This window comes from Triticum aestivum, chromosome 2B (assembly GCF_018294505.1).
Source record: "Triticum aestivum cultivar Chinese Spring chromosome 2B, IWGSC CS RefSeq v2.1, whole genome shotgun sequence".
Lineage (NCBI taxonomy): Eukaryota > Viridiplantae > Streptophyta > Magnoliopsida > Poales > Poaceae > Triticum > Triticum aestivum.
This window is the reverse complement of record NC_057798.1, coordinates 436,036,075-436,054,791: the sequence shown is the minus strand read 5'-3', so window position 1 is coordinate 436,054,791 and position 18,717 is coordinate 436,036,075.

Below are 18,717 nucleotides of genomic sequence, written 5' to 3'. Positions count from 1 at the left end.
CGATCTAGATCAGGCGGGTGCCAGGCGGGGGCCAGCCTGCACAGTGTCCTCGTTTTCTCTTTGGTGCAAAGGGGGCAAGCGCAGGCATGGAGTACTGAGGCATCAAGCAAAGGTGTCCATATCAGTGCAATGAGACCAAGACTAGCAGGACGGCAGGACGAAGGTCACCGTGGAGCCCAAGACGGTGTCATCACCGGTGCCTTTTGCAGTCGAAGACCACCTTTAGTCAGGATAGCTTGTACTAGCTATCCCCTCTCAAAATGGCCGTTGTTGGCTCCCTTCCCGCTCAATATTTGGGAAGAGGACCAGGGCCTCTATATATAGGTCTAGCCACCACAATAGAAAGGGGGGAAGTTCATCCGCACTCCACCACAAGAACACCTCTCCTCGCGAGGTTGTTCTTTCTCTGTGCTGTTCATCATCAGCCCAAGACGCAATCCACCACACCACACATTGGATTAGGGTATTACACCACAACGGTGGCCTGAACCAGTATAAACCTCGTGTCTCTTGTGTTGTTCATCATGCTAACTTAAAATAGCGGCGATGTTCTGGGCGTGTTTCGGTAGGAAGAAGATCTTTGCGCGCACCCCAGAGTTTGAACCTTAAGGGTTTTGCCGGAACCCGATATCCGACACCTCCCGAGCCCACTCATCTACCCCAATCCCCTCCTCTGACCCCATAACTCCTCCTAGATAGCCGCGGCCAGGCCAGGCGGGCCTCTGACCTCCGTTCGTCACCGGAGATCACCGCCGACCCCGCCTCGATGCCCTACTTCCTGATGTCTACTACACAACCTTTTTCTTGTAGACGTTGTTGGGCCTGCAAGTGCACATGTTTGTAGGACAGTAGCAAATTTCCGTCAAGTGGATGACCTAAGGTTTATCAATACGTGGGAGGCGTAGGATGAAGATGGTCTCTCTCAAACAACCCTTCAACCAAATAACAAAGAGTGTCTTGTGTCCCCAACACACCCAATACAATGGTAAATTGTATAGGTGCACTAGTTCGGCGAAGAGATGGTGATAGAAGTGCAATATGGATAGTAGATAAAGGTTTTTGTAATCTTAAAATATAAAAACAGCAAGGTAACTAATGATAAAAGTGAGCGTAAACGGTATTGCAATGATAGGAAACAAGGCATAGGGTTCATACTTCCACTAGTGCAAGTTCTCTCAACAATAATAACATAGATAGATCATACAACAATCCCTCAACATGTAACGAAGAGTCACTCAAAAGCCACTAATAGCGGAGAACAAATGTAGAGATTATGGTAGGGTACGAAACCACCTCAAAGTTATCCTTTTTTATCGATCTATTCAAGAGTTCGTAGTAAAATAACACAGAGCTATTCTTTTCGCTCGATCCATCATAGAGTTCATAACAGAATGACACCTTAAGACACAAATCAACCAAAACCCTAATGTCACCTAGATACTCCATTATCACCTCAAGTATCCGTGGGCATGATAATACGATGTGCGTCACATAATCTCAAATTCATCCAACCAACACAAAGTACTTCAAAGAGTGCCCAAAAGTTTCTACCAGAGAGTCAAGAAAACGTGTGCCAACCCCTATGCATAGGTTCATGGGCGGGACCCGCAAGTTGGTCACCAAAACATACATCAAGTGGCACACGATATCCCATTGTCACCACAGATAATCATGACAAGGCATATATCAAGTGTTCTCAAATCAAAGACTCAATCCGATAAGATAACTTCAAGAGGGAAACTCAATTCATCACAAGAGAGTAGAGGGGGAGAAACATCATAAGATCCAACTATAATAGCAAAGCTCGCGATACATCAAGATCGTGTATACATGAGAGAACGGTGTTCTATTTGTACTTGTGTGTGTGCGAGAGAGAGAGAGAGAGGAGCATCCGTAATAGAACAACCATCTCTCTCGATTCATCTTTCCCTTGCATGATCACATGTAACACATGCATCAACACACACATTTTGACAACCTCACCCAACCCCTGCCAACCTCAAGGCCCGCACATCACTCTCTATCTCGGATGCACAATCTCTTCGTGAAAACCCTATTTAGCATGTAGCTTTCCGTCACATACACACATTCTCTCAATAGGTTTGATTTCTCTCAATATATGACACACACACACACACACACACACAAACACATACACTGCACACACACTACCCCCTCCCCCGAGCACACGATTCATCTCCATCCAAGGTTATATGGAGACCACTATCGTTTGTGCTTCTCTGCACCCCAGCATGCACACCACCTCAATCTTCAAAGAGGGCATCGAGGAGATCGAAGACGGTTACCACACTTCAGTAGAGAATGCGGGGCCATTTGGAAGCAGGATGATGTGATGATGGCTGACTGACTCCCCCCTCTCTATCCCGCACTAAATTACCAATCCCTCTCTCTCCCGCACAAAATTATCTATCCCTCAACCCACGAGATCCTTCCCCTCTCGTCCATGTTTTTCTAGTGCTCTCATCAAACCTGTTGTCTCTTTTCCTTCCACGTGTACAAAATCCGGATGCACACGCGTCTCACGTATATTACATGTCTCCATTTTCCTCACAGACCTAACTTCTTCCTCTCTCTTTCTCTCTCGTTAGGTTTGTCTCCTACTCTCTCGCCCACATACAAACAATCTTTTACCGCCCTATCTGCTCCATCTTCACAAGCTCTCTCTAAACACTTCATTCACACATTGGGATGTGTTCAAAATGTTGCTTTTATAATGGATGATGTAGAGTTATGGTTGGTTTTGTTGCATCCTACAAAGTAATAACTATGAAATGGATTTATATTTTCATTTTACTGGGATTATGTGAGTTTGAGCATATTGTGAAGTACTATAGACCTCGTATACATCTTGGAATTCAACAATGATCACTATTGAATTGTATAGACCATTACATTCGAAGTCAGTAGCCTAATATATTTATTTCACGATTGCATCAAATGATTAATTCACTACAAACTAAGAAAAAAAATGTGTACTCCCTCCATTTTTATTTAAGTCCGCGTATTAGCATTGGTCAAAGTCAAGTTTTGCAAACTCTCACAAATTTTATAACAAAAAATATTAACATACACAATAACAAATAAATACCAGTAGATTCATTATTGAATGTACTTTCACATCATACATATTTGTTATGGTAAATGACTATATATTTCTATAAACTTGGTCAAAATTTAGGAAGTTTGACCTCAGCCAAACCTAATATACAGAGTTAATAAAAATGGAGGGAGTACTAGTAGTTACTAGTACCAGTAACTACGAGTACTACTCGCTAGTTGCTTACCCCAATCACCCAACATGCCACACAGGGAGTTCAGTGTCACAAAATTTTGAGGTCGGCGGAAAAATCTCCCGCGACCCTGATTCGAGCAGTGCGAAGTTACCATCATACCCTTCGGAACAGGCCTACAAATGAGGCTTGGTAGGGGGCTGTTTTGGTAACTTCAGGTTCACCCTACCAAGCCAACCCCACACCGACACCTAGAGTAGTACACCTAAATGCTCCCCATTTTCTATCCCCACCGCAAAATAGACTTCTCCACGGCACCACAGCCTTCGTGCTCTTCCCCTTCTACATCAGCACACTCGTCCACCGCGGTGCATCTGCCTCATCGACGATGTCATACGCCACACTGGAGCCGGTCCACCGTCGTCGTTGTACACTGAGCCTCTTCCCCGGCACAGTCTTCCACGGTCTCGGATCTGCTTCCCGGAAGCCAATGCCAAGTGTAGAAGCACCACCGTAGTGGACAATGAACTGACTCCCGTTGCCGACCATGATGCACAGAGGCCGCCGCGACCATCGTACTCCTCCTCGATTGGTAATGTGGGTATTGAATCTCCTAGCAGTACATGTGCAGTTCCAATTTAGTTCATACCCACCCTTCAAATTTCCTGGTTGCTATTGTTCCAGTAAAAGTAATTGGTTATAGCCTCCATTGTCCAACAGAATATCACCATGTAATTGTGGGTCGCTCCTGTATCGCGGTGTGGTTGGGTAGGTTCTTCATCTGCAACCAGTAGTGTGGCAAATCATGGATTTTTTTAGAACTAGCAAGATGTCCATGCGTTGCACGAAACATCAAGATGCATTTGTATGACTAGTTTATCTTGTGGGAGAAAAGGATTAATGAGGGAAGGACTTATTTGCAAATGTGGAGAGGGGTGTGGGTATCTTTTTGCAAAATTGCCATAGTTTCCTTCCTATCCGTTGGATATAAATCGAACGGCCTATATTGCAGAATGGCAGGCACACCATCATCACAAACTCTATTTTCTATAAGAGTAGAGATAAATATAAATTTAAAATAGATATAAGAGTAGAGAAGTGAGTAGAGATAGCAGGGACGCAGGAAAGGATCACGCGCGCGGGAAAAAGCGGTCGGGCGCGCGGCGTCCGACGCGCTTTATAAAATCCAACGCCCTCCCACCGCTCTGTGCCTCGCCACCGCTCTCTCCCCGCTCTTTCTCGCCTCGCCGCCTCTGTGCCACCATGCCGCCGCGTCGCCGGGAAACTTGGGGATACCGCGGCGTCCGCGCGCGCCCCTCTGGCGGCTTTTCCGCCGAGATCCGGTTCCGCGGGATGCGCCTCGGCCTTGACACTTTGGACACCGTCCACGAGGCTGCCCACGCGTATGATGCAGTGGCGTGGCCCCTCCGGTGGCCTCATAGAACATTGAACTTCCCCAGCGTACGCGGAAAGCGGCCGCTCAATTCAACGGGAGGCTAGGACCAGCGTCGCCCTAGGACTCCGACGACGATCGGTATCTTGATGCCTACATTGAGATGTCGGAGGAGGACATCACCGAGGAGGAGTCGGATGACGAGGAGTAGTTCAACTATCTATTTTTTTATCTATCTATGCTATATTTATGCTGAAAACTATCTATGTCTCTACTCTCTACTCTCTATCTCTACTTCTCTACCTCAACACTCCGGACCCGCAAAAACTGGCTATTCCTGCGCTGTAAATGCATTTTTAAGGCGCCGTGCATTGCGCTTCTGTTGGAGATGCTCTAACATGCCAGACGAGTGCTTTAATGTTGCCCACAAGATGCATGAGTATTACTAGTATATTTTTCTTGCCATGTTGAAATTTTAAAACCACGAGTGCGAACATGCAGAGGAGCAATGGAGACGAACGGGATATTGGGTACATCTTCAAGGAGAGTGGCAAGTTAAAGATGAGCTGCACCAAACCTGTAAAACGAGCTTTGGCAATTAACACCCTTTTAATTACTTTCGTTTCGCCTCATGTTCTTCGATGTGTATATGTTGTAGTTTATGTTGCTCTTATCCTCGTGTTCTTCGATGTGTAATAAGAAGAGTCTTAATTGTCCTAATGCTTTCATTTTAGCTTGATGTAAGAAGTGGGTGTACTTACCTTGCAGTCTGTTTTTATATTTTTCCTTTTGAATTCACTTCTCCGAGTCCTGTTTATCTGGCTTCTACTAAATGGATCTGGGTTGCTCCGAGTATTGATCTAAAAAAGAAGTAACTTCATGTCAGGATGCAGTTCCTGCGAGGAGGGAAGTATGGTCAACCTCGAGATCATGTTTCCAAAATGAGGCTGGATTATACACAAGGTGCCCGTTCCCTAATGATGCTGGATTAGACACAAGGTGCAAATTCTGAAATGATGTTCGATTACACACAAGCCAGGTGGAGTCATCAACTGTTCGTGTCCTCGTGGCTCTAGTAAAGGCTGAAAGAAAGCATGCAGCAGCCCTTGAGAATGTAGCTGAGTTCCTGAAGAAGTGAAAAGAGCAATCAGATGCTCTCTTCACGCAAGCCAAAGAAGAGATGGAAGAACCCAGAAAGAAGCTAGCAGGGGCAGAGCAGGCTAGGCGTCTCCTGCTATCTAAAATTGTTGTCAGTACAAATTTATCTTCATAATAGCTAGGTTCAAATGTTTATCCAGTCAGCATGCCTGTTGTGATGTCCGTGCATCTACTAACATGGCACAAAATAAATTTTTTTGGGTCATGTAATAACAGCAATTACCTTCCAAACAATAACAGATGAAGCAATGGACATGGTATAGTTCACGCGCAAGCCCAACATTCCAAGTTCAACTTCCACATCAAACTCATGTTCATAGATATCTGCACATTCATACATAATGTCCACAATCATGATTCACTTCAAAGCCAAAAAAATGTGAGGAGAGATATAAATAAACAAAAACCTCTAGTTCCTACTACCAGTGCAAACACAACAAGTCAAGAACATGCGTAATTAATTATAGTTTGGTCATTTTTTGACTAATCGTGAATAACTTTTGGAAGTAGGCATAATTTCTAATACTGGCCGCGGCTGGGGTCCATGATGTTTTCAGCCAAACCGGGCAACACACCGGGTGTCTATGCCGGTGACGTGGTGGTCATAGCATTCGTGGGTTCAGAGTGGCAGCGGCTCCCGTGGTCTACTATTCCTCGGTGTCGGTGGTGGCCGCAAATGTGTTGGACACCTCTGCCAGCATGCCACAGTTCCGCCAACATTTGCGTCGGATGGCGTGGCCAACCATGATGCACTGGACGTCATTGTCCCCTGTGTGCCGGCATGCAGCAACTGGCCACTCCTCTGTGAGCAGGCTTGGAGCGTCGAGTTGATGCACCAGGGGCAGGATATGGGGAGCAACGATTTGGTGCGGTTCTTTCCAGGCGTCTGGCCTCATTTAAATAGTAAGCGGACGAGAGGAGCCAGCCGACGTTGTGTTCTAAAATGCCTGTCGGCTCGTGGAAGGACGTGTTGCCGGCACACACGCAGATTCAATGGAGGCAGGCCAGGCAGTATGAAGCCGGTTGCATGCGGCGATGAGGCATGCTCAGCCTGGCTTGCAGTGAGTGGGCCCCTCTTGGCCGACGCGCCGGTTCAATGCCTGCGCTATGAGAGGTCGCGTCCGTGTCAGAGCAATCACCCCCTCCAGTCCTTTTTTGTTTGGGTAACAAAATCTCATTTTCCATTGATATTTTACAAGTAAAATTCGTGGACAAACTTTGACCCAAAATATGATGGGGACTAGTAAACCAGGACGAGTGTAGTAGTTCTCAATTCCATTTTTTCTCCATACCAACCGTTCTAAAAACTATTCCTACTTAGTACTTATAACGCGCCATTGAAAGTCAGAACTCTTACCCCGCTAAAAAATGATATTTTAAACGTGGCTACTTGATGAGTGGCGACTGGCGAGCCACCGCCTCCAGGTTGTTCACCTATGGTCCCGACCATCCACTTCTACAGATCAAATTATCACGCGAGCTGACTATTCCTACTAAGGTGCGCTCCACCATGTACCCGGTACCCGCGCATGCAACAATCGTGCACCTAGGGTTTTAGGGTTTATTTATTTACGGTGCCTTTACATAACTCTCATGTGTGCGAGACAGTGAGAGATCGACAGAGTGCGTGCGCCTCCTCTCTTCGTATGTGTACTCCACCGTTTCTCTGGTGTCCAAAAAATTATATAGTAGTAATAACTAGCAATGTGCCAATGTGTTGCCACACGATCAAAGTAGATTAATACATATTCACCGATTTGATAGAAAAAAGAGTCCAGTTTTGAAATACGTATATCACTAAAAATATGTTATGTTTCACTCAAAATATATTCCTTTGGCGGTTTTGATGAGATAAGGGAGGAATGTGGTTGGTTTCAAGATTCCAGAAGTGGTATATCTCTAATTTTTATCTACTCTTACAAAAAACAGAGTTGGTGATGATGGTGTGCATGCCATCCTACAATATAGGCCGTCCGATTTATATATTATGGATAGGAAGGAAACTATGGTAGTTTTGCAAAAATATACCCACACCCCTCTCCACATTTGCAAATAAGGCCTTCCCTCATTCATCCTTTTCTCCCACAAGATAAACTACTCATCCAAATGCATCTTGATGTTTCCTGCAACACATGGGCATCTTGCTAGTTGTTGCAAAAGGCCCATGTGTGTGTGTACTGTGTGTGTGAGATAGAGGGAGAGAGAAGGAGGACAGAGTGTGTGTGTGACAAAGACACAAAGAGTGTGTGTGCGAGAGGTATCAGCTTAAAATGAGGCGATAGTGTGTGTGCACGATCGAGAGGGCGTGTCTCAAGAAGGGACGAAAAATCTACATAGATACAAGGAGCGCGAGAGAGACATGTACGAGATAGTGGAAGCATGAGTGTGTGTGTTTATAAACCTATCTGGAGGCTAGTCGATCAATATTTGTGAGAGAAATACGAGTCGGGGGTGCGAAAGCGAGAGTTTTGTGTGTGTGTGCGAGAGAGACGGTAGTTGGGAAGGGGAGTGGAAGTAGGAGTTTGTCTGATCGGTAAACAGATGAATAATGCCAGTTTTATAACTAGGATGGAGATGGAAAGGAGACCAGAACAAATGGTGTGTCTGCGGGAGAGAGTAATTTTAGTGGTATGAGTCATATCTAGAGAGATATAGGGTGTGTGAGAGAACCCTATAGAGAGAAATACAGAGTTAAAGACGAGTGAGAGTGTGTGTGTGTGGCGGTGAAAAAGAAAGCTTAGGTACCTAGTTATACCAGAGAATAGTAGAGAAGCGAGAGATAATGAAAACCATGTAATGTATAATAATAGGGAGTGTGTGATACTTCTCAAGGGAGACGTCGAGATACCATGTTTGCGAAAATAGGAGAAACATAAAGTGAGCGTGCGGGTGAGCTGGAGAAAAGAAAGTGATAGATACATGAAGGAGCATGCGAGAGAGATGGACGTGAAAGGAGATTCAAATAATCAGTTGCGTGTATAGAAAATGTCAACATAAAAGGGATTCAAATATTTGAATTCAAGATGATGATACATGTAATTCATACTCGAACCAAAATTGATCTATCAAACATGCATACCCATATGAATTCACGCGCATCTATGTTATTTAATATGTAGATACTACTGATCCATACATTTTAGTAGAACATAATTTGGTTTAAATTTTTTGAATTCAACCTTACGATTTTGAGATCATTGTATTGTAAATCATATTATATAAATATAAAAAGGAGAAGAATTATTTGTTGTGCTTTTGAAATTATATATAAAAACTGATGTATATAGAATTTTATTCCAATCGAAAATGGATCCTGCCCGAACAAAATTAGAATACAAACTGGATTCGAATTGAGTTGGCACGGTAAACATGCGCTCTTGCTCTGCAAAAGTTTGAACGAAGCGGGGAAAGTCTCAGTAACCGCCCGAAACAAAATCTGTGAGATGGAAATTACTGCATATGCTGACACGCAAAATCTATCGACTCGGTTTCTATAGGTTTCGATAGGGGTAGGTCTGTAATTTCACTCAAACGTGACATAACCGCCTCTCACCCAGATTCATACATGGTGGGCGCCAAAACACGGTGTCTCCTCGTCCAAAATCGACTCCCTCCCCGATTCATACATGGTGGGCTCCAAAAGAAACTCTTGTCGGCCAAAATCTTCGTCGACAAATATTCAATGTATGCGAGATTACCGTCATGTCCCCAAACGACTAATATTGTTGTGATGTAGGAAATTTTAAATGGGGGTTAAGTTTGTAAATTTCCTTGCATTTGAGACAAGCACACCTTGAAGACATGGTTCCCCCCTTCCTCTCTCTCCCTCCATTTCCCCATTCGTACTCCGTGGGCGCCAAAACACCCTCTCCACCCCAACCCCAACGTCCGCCACCCCATCCACCACTATCCTCCTCCACCATGCCAGGGCTGATACCCCGACGCCGTCGTCCATTACAAGAGATCGACCTCTCTCGTCCTCGACTTTGGACCGGGATCCTTGCATCCCGTCCTCTCGCTTCATCCCCGCCGTCGTCCACCTTGCCGGCGCTGCTCCTACAACCATCTTGTCCACTGCGTTGGGATATTTCCCCCACCGCCATCGTCTACCCTCCTAGATCTGCTTCCACGCCGTCGATAGCCATCGCTACCGCAACACCATCAAATTCTCAACAGATGCATACACGGCACCATACCAGAGGCGGTACTCTTTTGTATCTTCTCAACTTATTTATTGCAGCAAGAAAATAGATTGCCACTGCTAATCTGATTTCTTATCCATCACTTACTTTTCAGTTGAAAGCAAACATTGGTTGCGAAGTTGCCTTTGTCCGGTTTGCACCTTCAGATCCGCCATGGCATGCTCAACACTATACTCGCAATGCTTATAGTTTTCCCCTTTTATATTCCACACTAGTTAAATGACAGTAGACTAAATTTTGAAATTTGGTCAGTCGATTTTTGAGAGCTCGCCGGAGTTCGCCAGTGTGAAGGAAGGGGCTCGGGTGGGGATGGTGGTTATGGGGGGCGGTGGCCTGACGGTGGTGGGGCCTTGCCGAACAAAGAAAACTCGACGCGGGTGGGGGCGAGGCTGGAGGTGGGGGTGGCGGAGGAACACATGCGGTGGGGGCGGTTTAGGGGAGGGCGGGGGGTCGGGGCCGGTGGTTCGCCCGGCGGCCCGTGCGGTGTTCTGTATGGGAAGAATTAGAGACAAGGAAGAACAAGGGTTAGGAGACGTAGGATCTTCATCCAACCGCGTGAAATGGTCGACTAACCCAAATGACAAAAGTCACACGACTTGCATTTAGACATTCCTTTATATTCAATACCATCATGGTAGCTACTTAGCACTGCTCCTTATTCCATCAAGCTAAACAACGTGCCACTCATAATTCCAAACTTGTTGCTCAAATACGAATCTGATATTACTAAAATAGATAACCTTAAATTTGTCAGCTAATGTTCCTACTTTACTTTCGAAAAGCACGTGCACCACATATAGAGAGACAACATGGAGTTGCATTCTTAATGCGCTTTGGTTCATCATGTGTGGGCACTGTGCAACGAACATTTTATTATCCAAAATCTGCTTGCTCTTCTTTAGCATGTTCCTCCTCCGTTCTTCTTTCATAAATACTCTATCTGTTCCTAAATACAAGTCTTTGTATAGATTCCACCATGGACTACACATTGAGCAAACTGAGTGAATCTACACTGTAAAATGTAGCTTTATACATCTGTATGCCATCTATAGTGGAAATCTCTACAAAGACTTATATTTTGGAACAGAGGGATTATGATAGTAGTACAATATGTTGCTTGTAGTGAAGAGGAGCAGGGACATTTGCAGTGTAGAGGTCTATTTGATCGGTTGTGATGGACACTTTCAACCCTTCGAGCCTCATTGATTCGTAGGATTTTGTAAACATAGGAATAGGAATTGTAGTGGCCTGCCCACTTGATTCCTATAAGATTAGCAAGGAAATGTGGGGAGTTGTGTTGCCTTTGATAGTTACACTAATATTAACAGTACCGCACCATCAGTTGAAGAGAGCTGGTATTCGAAGCCTTTCTAGACGTACCGACAATAGTAGCCTATGTTTTCCAGCAAGTTCCACTTTGCTGGTTTTACTTGTGATGCTTAGAGTTTTCTCGTTATATGTACACTATGATCTGCGTAGCTGCTTTGTGTCGCACTAGCAGCAGTCCACTCTTCAAGCTAAACAACACACCAATCATAAGTCCAAAGCTTACTTCTTCAAATACGAATTGTTATATGATACTGATATTAGTTAATAAGCACACATTTAATTGGTCAGGTAATGCTCCCACTTGATTTTCCAAATGCACGTGGCCACATATAGAGAGACAGCATGGAATTGCATTTCTTTGGGCGCTGTGGTTTATCATGAATGGGCAACCAATATTGTATGCAAAGAAGCGGAACCTCAAGAATATGCTTGCTCTTCTGTTCTTTAACATGTTCCTCTTTTGTTATTCTGTATTTAGTATGTATAGTATGTTCCCTGTCAGGAAGGGGAGCAAGGACATCTGCAGTCAACAGCTGATAGAGCTGGCATGTATGTGATCGATAGGCTTTCAATTAGTAGCGGCAATACAATACCGTATTTTCTAGCCAGTTCCACTTTCCCGATTTGTATATCCTGGTTATGGTGTACCCCTTTTATGTACACTACGATCTGCCTAGTTGTTGTGTGCTCTTGTTATTATGGTTTGGCAATAAACTCTGTCGGTGTACTAGAATAGGGGTACCCTAGTACCCCGAACTTGTGCACAGGCAGTTGCAGCACCCCGCGGCAAAGGCTTGCCGGGCGAACGCCAAGATCCCCCAAGGTTCCCTTGGAGCCATCCAAGAACAAAGTATTTAAGCTAAGGAGACAAGACCCCGGCAAGAGGAGCTTGCCGGGAAGGCCAACCAAGGCGCTCCAAGGAACTTGCCGTGACGCGCCACGCGCTCCGGCAAGGCAGCAAGGCCCCGGCAAGAGGAGCTTGCCGGGAAGACTAAACAAGGTACACCAAGGCTCGGTGAGCGACGAGCTTCTGGGCCCAGCGAAGATAACAACGGCAGCAAGGTGCTTGCCGCGGTAGGCGGCCACTCTGCGTCCACGCTCCAGCGCATCCACCAACGTGTCGCTCTGGGGGCCTCTCCGGGTGCGCGTGGCGGGAGGCTGTGCGGCCAGCAGTGCGCAGTGGCATGCGAAGCTGACAAGATCACCATCGTGGCGAACGGTGGCGCCCCTAACGGTCCTTTTCTGCACTGTTCGGGCGACTCAGACGGGCATTTAATGCCCTTGTCCCCTGCCGTCAGGGTTAGGTAGGGTGCACTGTACAAGCAACTGTATCAACTACCTCGCTTTTTACATTTTTACCCTCCTCTGCATTGCCACCTGTCGGTGACCCCTTTAGCGTATAAAAGGAGGCCCATGCGCAACGTAGGGGGGGTTCGGCTGGTAGGTTCGGACAGTCGGCGTCGATTCATTCGTAGCCCAGAGAACATCTCACTCTCGCTTTGGAGAGCAAGAACACCAGATAATACAACCAGACAAGCAGCAGTAGGAGTGTTATCTCTGCGGAGAGCTCCGAAGCTGGGAAAACTGCTCGTGTGCCTCGCCTCGATCTGCTCTTTGTGCGATCTCCGCTCCCCGCCAAACCGAAAGGGGCCCGATCCGCCGGCCCCATAGGTGTTCGAGGATCAGTTCACCCCGACATCTTTGGCGCGCCAGGTAGGGGGCGTCGAGATTGCGTGAACCTGATCCGGTGTTCACACGAGCTAGATCCTTATTCCCTTCATCAACATGCCACCGAATAAGAAGACTTCGGTGGCAGCCGCTCCATCCACGTCACTTCCGCCACCGTTGGAGCAAACGAGTGGTGGGATGGACGCCGACGGAAGAAAGGATGTCGACGAGGAAGCCCATGATGCCGCCAGGTCCAAGAACAAGGCTGCACAAACCTCGGCGACTGTACATATTCCACGCCACTCTCAGGAGGCGCAAGATCAACAACGTCATGGCACTAGTAATGCCATACACATGATAGCCCAAGACCAAGCTGGTGGATCTTGGAGCGCTCAAGACCAGCATGCACACCAGCGTGCTAGCACGAGCGGGGCACGGTCGCCTGGACGAGATACTGCTCCTTCTAACATAGTTAGAAGTTCGAGCACGTCCCGCTCCTCGCGCCGTCCACCACTGCCACCCACCACTCCAGCGGAAGCTTTGGCACGAGCTCAACTTCTCCTAGATTACCCTCCGACGTCAGACAAGATCGACGAATGGAGAGCCACCATTCAAAGTCTCATCGGCTACGCCAACAGCGACACTCCATGGTGGCCGAGCGCGTCGCCGCCGCGGCAGGACCGCCGGACGCGAGCCGGTGGCGACGAAACAGGCGGAGGTGCATCTACCATGCAATCACCGCCCCGAAGGCCAAGATCGCCGACTCGCCGGATCCACCTCGACAGCGACTCCACTGCATCGTTGGATCCACGAGCTCGTCACGATCAGCGCCAAGTTCTTCATGATCGACAACAAGAAGACGCTCAAACCCGCATCGAGCACCGAAGAGAAGCGCGACGTCAATCCGACAAGCGCGCTGGGCCCTCTGTTGACATGCATGCGCCAGGGGAACCAGGCGATCTGCCGTACGCGGTAGGTTGTCCTGCATTCACTCGTGAGCTGCGGCAAGTCCAGTGGCCCAGTACAAAGAACTTCAAGCCAGACGTACCGGAGAAGTACGATGGCAAGACGCATCCGTCAGAGTTCCTCAGCATTTACACTATTGCGGTGCAAGCTGCCGGGGGACGAGATGACAAGATCCTTGCCAATTACTTCCCGCTGGTGCTCAAGCCCAATGTCAGGTGCTGGCTCATGCACTTGCCGGACAACTCCATATCCTCTTGGGTTGATCTGTGCCATCAGTTTGTCGGCGCCTTTACCGGCGGACACAAGCCTCATGGCCAGGAGAGTGATCTTCATCTGCTCGCCCAGAAGGAAGGAGAGCCCTTGCGCAAGTACATTCAGAGATTCAGTAGTGTGTAGCACAACATCCCAGACGTCCACCCGGCCGCGGTGATTAGTGCGTTCCATCAGAACGTGCGGAACCGCAGGATGCGGGAGGAAATGGCGATGTGCAAGATCAGGGACGTCAGTGAGTTATATGCACTGGCCGACAAGTGTGCGCATGCTGAGGAAGGGAGGAGACTCCCCGGAGAAAATATAGGAGCGGGAGGATCTGACAGCGAAGATGCTGCCCCGACAAGGAGAAACCTGCGGCGGAACAACAGAAGGAGGAAAGGCAAAGAAGTGCTAGTTGTTGAGCAGTCCGGCAACGGTGGCGGCACCAAGGAAGCCAAAACTGGTGACTCCGGCAAGGAGGCTGCCGCGGAGGTGGCGGTCGCCGACAAGCAGGACGGCACCAACAAGCAGTATTGCAAGATTCACTGCACCAAGGGCCATGATCTTCAGAACTGTAAGAGAGTCGAGCAGCTTGTTGAGCAACAGAAAGCTGAATACAAGCGGCGCGACAAGGAGAAGGCCCAGGAAGGAGCTGGTAGATCCGGCAAGAAACGTCCCGGCCGAGGAGGACGCCGTGGCACAACCAAGCAGCGGCAAGGAGACAGACCTCCTCGCGACCACGACAAGGATGAAGAGGACGGCGACGATGAAGATATGGATGATGAGGAGACTGATGAGCAGGAGTTCCAGAAAGCCGCAGAGGTCCTGTGCATTGACGGTGGTGCTTCTCTGCATGCCTCGCACCGCCAACTCAAGCAGTGGGTGCGGGAAGTTAATGCAGCAGAACCACCTGTCGAGTCACGCAAGCCTCTGAAATGGTCCGGCACGCCTATCATCTTCGATATTGAGGACCACCCGGATCGCATAACTGCGGTCGGGTGCTTGCCGATGTTGGTCTCACCAACAATCCGCAACCTGAAGGTCACTAAGATGCTAGTTGATGGCGGGGCCGGCTTGAACCTGATCTCCTCCGCGGTGCTCCAGAAACTCCAGATCCCTGACTGCGAGCTCGAAGAGACCGGCACATTTCATGGAATTAACCCAGGAAGGAGCAAGCCAAAGGGAAAGATCATGTTGCCGGTAACATTTGGTAGTGAGCTGAACTTCAGGACTGAGAGGGTCACATTTGACGTTGCCGACATTCCATTACCTTATAATGGAATCCTTGGCCGTCCGGCACTCGCCAAGTTCATGGCAGCCTCTCACTATGCGTACAACGTACTGAAAATGCCAGGCCCAATAAGTGTCATCTCTGTCCCTGGCGACAAGAAGGATGCTCTTATCTGTGCCGACAAGATCTACCGGGAAGCAGCAGCTGCAGCAGAACGGAGGACACTTGCCGCTGAAGCTCCCGGGGGGAAGAAGAAGACCAAGTCCGGCAAGAGCTCTGATGCCTACTCCGGCAAGCGCACCTCCTCGGAGTGCTGCGCTACCGTCGAGGACGCACCATCGAGCTCCACCAGCAAGTGTAAGAAGTCAATGGCAGCTCCACCTGAGATTAAGAAGGTGTCCGCCAAGGAGGATGGCACTGGTGGTACCTTCACCATCAGCGCCACTCTTGACCCCAAATAGGAAAGCGCGCTCGTTGCTTTCCTGCGGGCGAATGTCGACGTGTTTGCGTGGCAACCGTCTGATATCCCCGGTGTTCCTAGGAAAGTGATTGAGCACCACCTTGCCATCTGTCCTCATGTGCGGCCCATCAAGCAGAGAGTTAGGAAGCAGGCAGTAGAGCGCCAAGAATTTATCGCAGAAGAAATCAAGAAGTTGGAAGCAGCAGGCCTTGTCAGAGGAGTACTCCATCCCACGTGGTTGGCCAATCCTGTTGTTGTGCGCAAGGCTAACGGGAAATGGAGACTTTGTATTGACTTCACTGATGTTAATAAAGCTTGTCCCAAAGACCCATTTCCCTTGCCGCGTATTGACCATATTGTCGACTCCACAGCCGGATGTGATTTGCTTTCATTTCTTGATGCATACTCAGGATACCATCAGATCTTCATGGCAGAAGAAGATGAAGAGAAAACCGCATTTATCACCCCGTGTGGCATGTACTGCTTCTTACGGATGCCTTTCGGTTTGAAGAATGCTGGTTCAACATTCGCAAGGGTAGTCCACCATGCTTTTGAGCCACAAATACACAGAAACGTGGAAGCTTACATGGATGACATAGTGGTCAAAAGCAAGAACAAGGCGACCCTAGTTCAAGATTTAGACGAAACATTTGCAAACCTGCGCAAAATCAACCTCAAGCTTAACCCCGAGAAGTGCGTATTTGGAGTCCCTTCCGGCAAGCTTCTCGGGTTCTTCGTGTCTCAGCGGGGAATTGAAGCCAATCCCAACAAGATCAAAGCCATTGAGCAGATCGAAGCACCAAAGCGCGTCAAGGATGTACGAAGGCTTGCCGGTTGCGTGGCTGCTCTCAGCAGGTTTATCTCTAGATCTGCCGAGCGCGCCTTGCCATTTTTCAAAATTTTGAAAAAGGCAGGTCCAATGAAATGGACTCCGGAAGCGGAGGCTGCGCTGCAGGACTTGAAGAGATACCTGTCCTCCACTCCAACTCTTGTCGCACCTAAGCCGCAAGAGAAGTTGCTGCTGTATATAGCGGCAACCAATCAAGTGGTTAGTGCTGTGTTAGTGGCGGAGAGGGAGGCGGATGATGAGCCAGCAACCACGGCAGATCCATCCAGCGACAAGCAGGGGGCTTTGTCGACAAGCTCTGGTCCCGACAAACATGGGTTTGCGCAGGAACATGATGAGATGCCAAGGAGAATGGTGCAGCGCCCAGTTTACTTTGTCAGTTCTCTTTTGCAGGGGGCTAGATTAAGGTACTCTGGTGTGCAGAAGTTGCTTTTCGGCCTCCTCATGGCCTCGAGAAAGCTGCGCCATTACTTCCAAGCACATGAGATCACTATCGTCACTCGCTTTCCGTTGAAGAGGATACTGCAAAATCCAGAAGCAACAGGCAGGATTGTCGAGTGGGCGCTGGAACTGTCAAGCTTTGGCCTCAAGTTTGAGAGCACCTCAACTATCCAAAGCAGAGCATTGGCAGAGTTCATAGCAGAGTGGACGCCAACCCCAGATGAAGAAATTCCAGAAACGTGCATCCCCATCAAAGAGGCAAGCAAAGAGTGGCTGATGTACTTTGATGGTGCCTTCTCGCTGCAAGGCGCCGGTGCAGGTGTGCTGCTTGTCGCACCCACCGGAGAGCACCTCAAGTACGTAGTCCAGATGCATTTTCCCAAAGAGCAAGCAACCAACAATACTGCAGAGTATGAAGGATTGCTTGCCGGTCTCAGAATCGCAGCAGACCTTGGGATTAAGAAGCTCATTGTCAGGGGTGACTCACAGCTTGTCGTCTGACAAGTGAACAAGAAATACCAGAGTCCGTTGATGGAAGCGTATGTCAATGAAGTGAGGAAGCTAGAAGAGCACTTTGACGACCTACAAATGGAGCATATCCCAAGAGCTCAGAATAATATTGCTGATGGCCTATCAAAGTGCCCGCACTAAAGTCACCTGTGGAACCAGGGATCTTTGTGCTTAAGTTGACTCAACCATCCGTAACACTATCAACTGGACAAAGCAAGAAGAGGAAGTTGGTTTCTGGTGACTACTTTCCGGCAGAGCTCCCCGAAGCCGCTGCCAAGAAAGTCCCCATGATCAACACCAAGGATGCTGAGGGGCAGTCTGCACCGGCAAGCCTTATGGTTTGTTCCGTTGAAGTAGACGCTCCCGACAAGTTTTGCTCCGGCAAGCTTGCCGGGGAACATCAAGCTCCGGCAGGGTCGCAAGCCCTTGCCGTAGAAGCGGACGTTCTCGCAGCAGCAGATGTGCCTTTAGCCCTTGTTGTCGAGCCACAATCTCCAGCATGGGCACAGCAGATTGTCCATTTCCTTTAGACAGGAGAACTTCCCGAACTGCAAGAAGAAGCGGAAAGAGTAGCCCGGCAGTCAAGTATGTACCAGTTTGTTGATAGCATACTGTACAGAAGAAGACTCAATGGTATGAAATTGAAGTGTATTCGCCGGGAAGATGGACAAAAGCTGTTGGCGGAGATACATGGAGGCATATGTGGCCACCACATTGGCGCGAGAGCACTTGCCGGCAAAGCTTTCCGGCAAGGTTTCTTTTGGCTGACAGCCCTCCAGGGTGCAACTGCACAAGTAACCAAGTGTGAAGCGTGCCAGTTCCACTCCAAACAGATACACCAGCCAGCTCAAGCTCTCGAGAAAATCCCTTTATCCTGGCCATTTTTGGTCTGGGGGCTCGATATTCTCGGCCCCTTCTCCCGAGCTGTCGGGGGCTTTGAGTACTTGTACGTCGCAATCGACAAGTTCACAAAGTGGCCGGAAGTGCAGCCAGTGAGGAAGGTGACAGC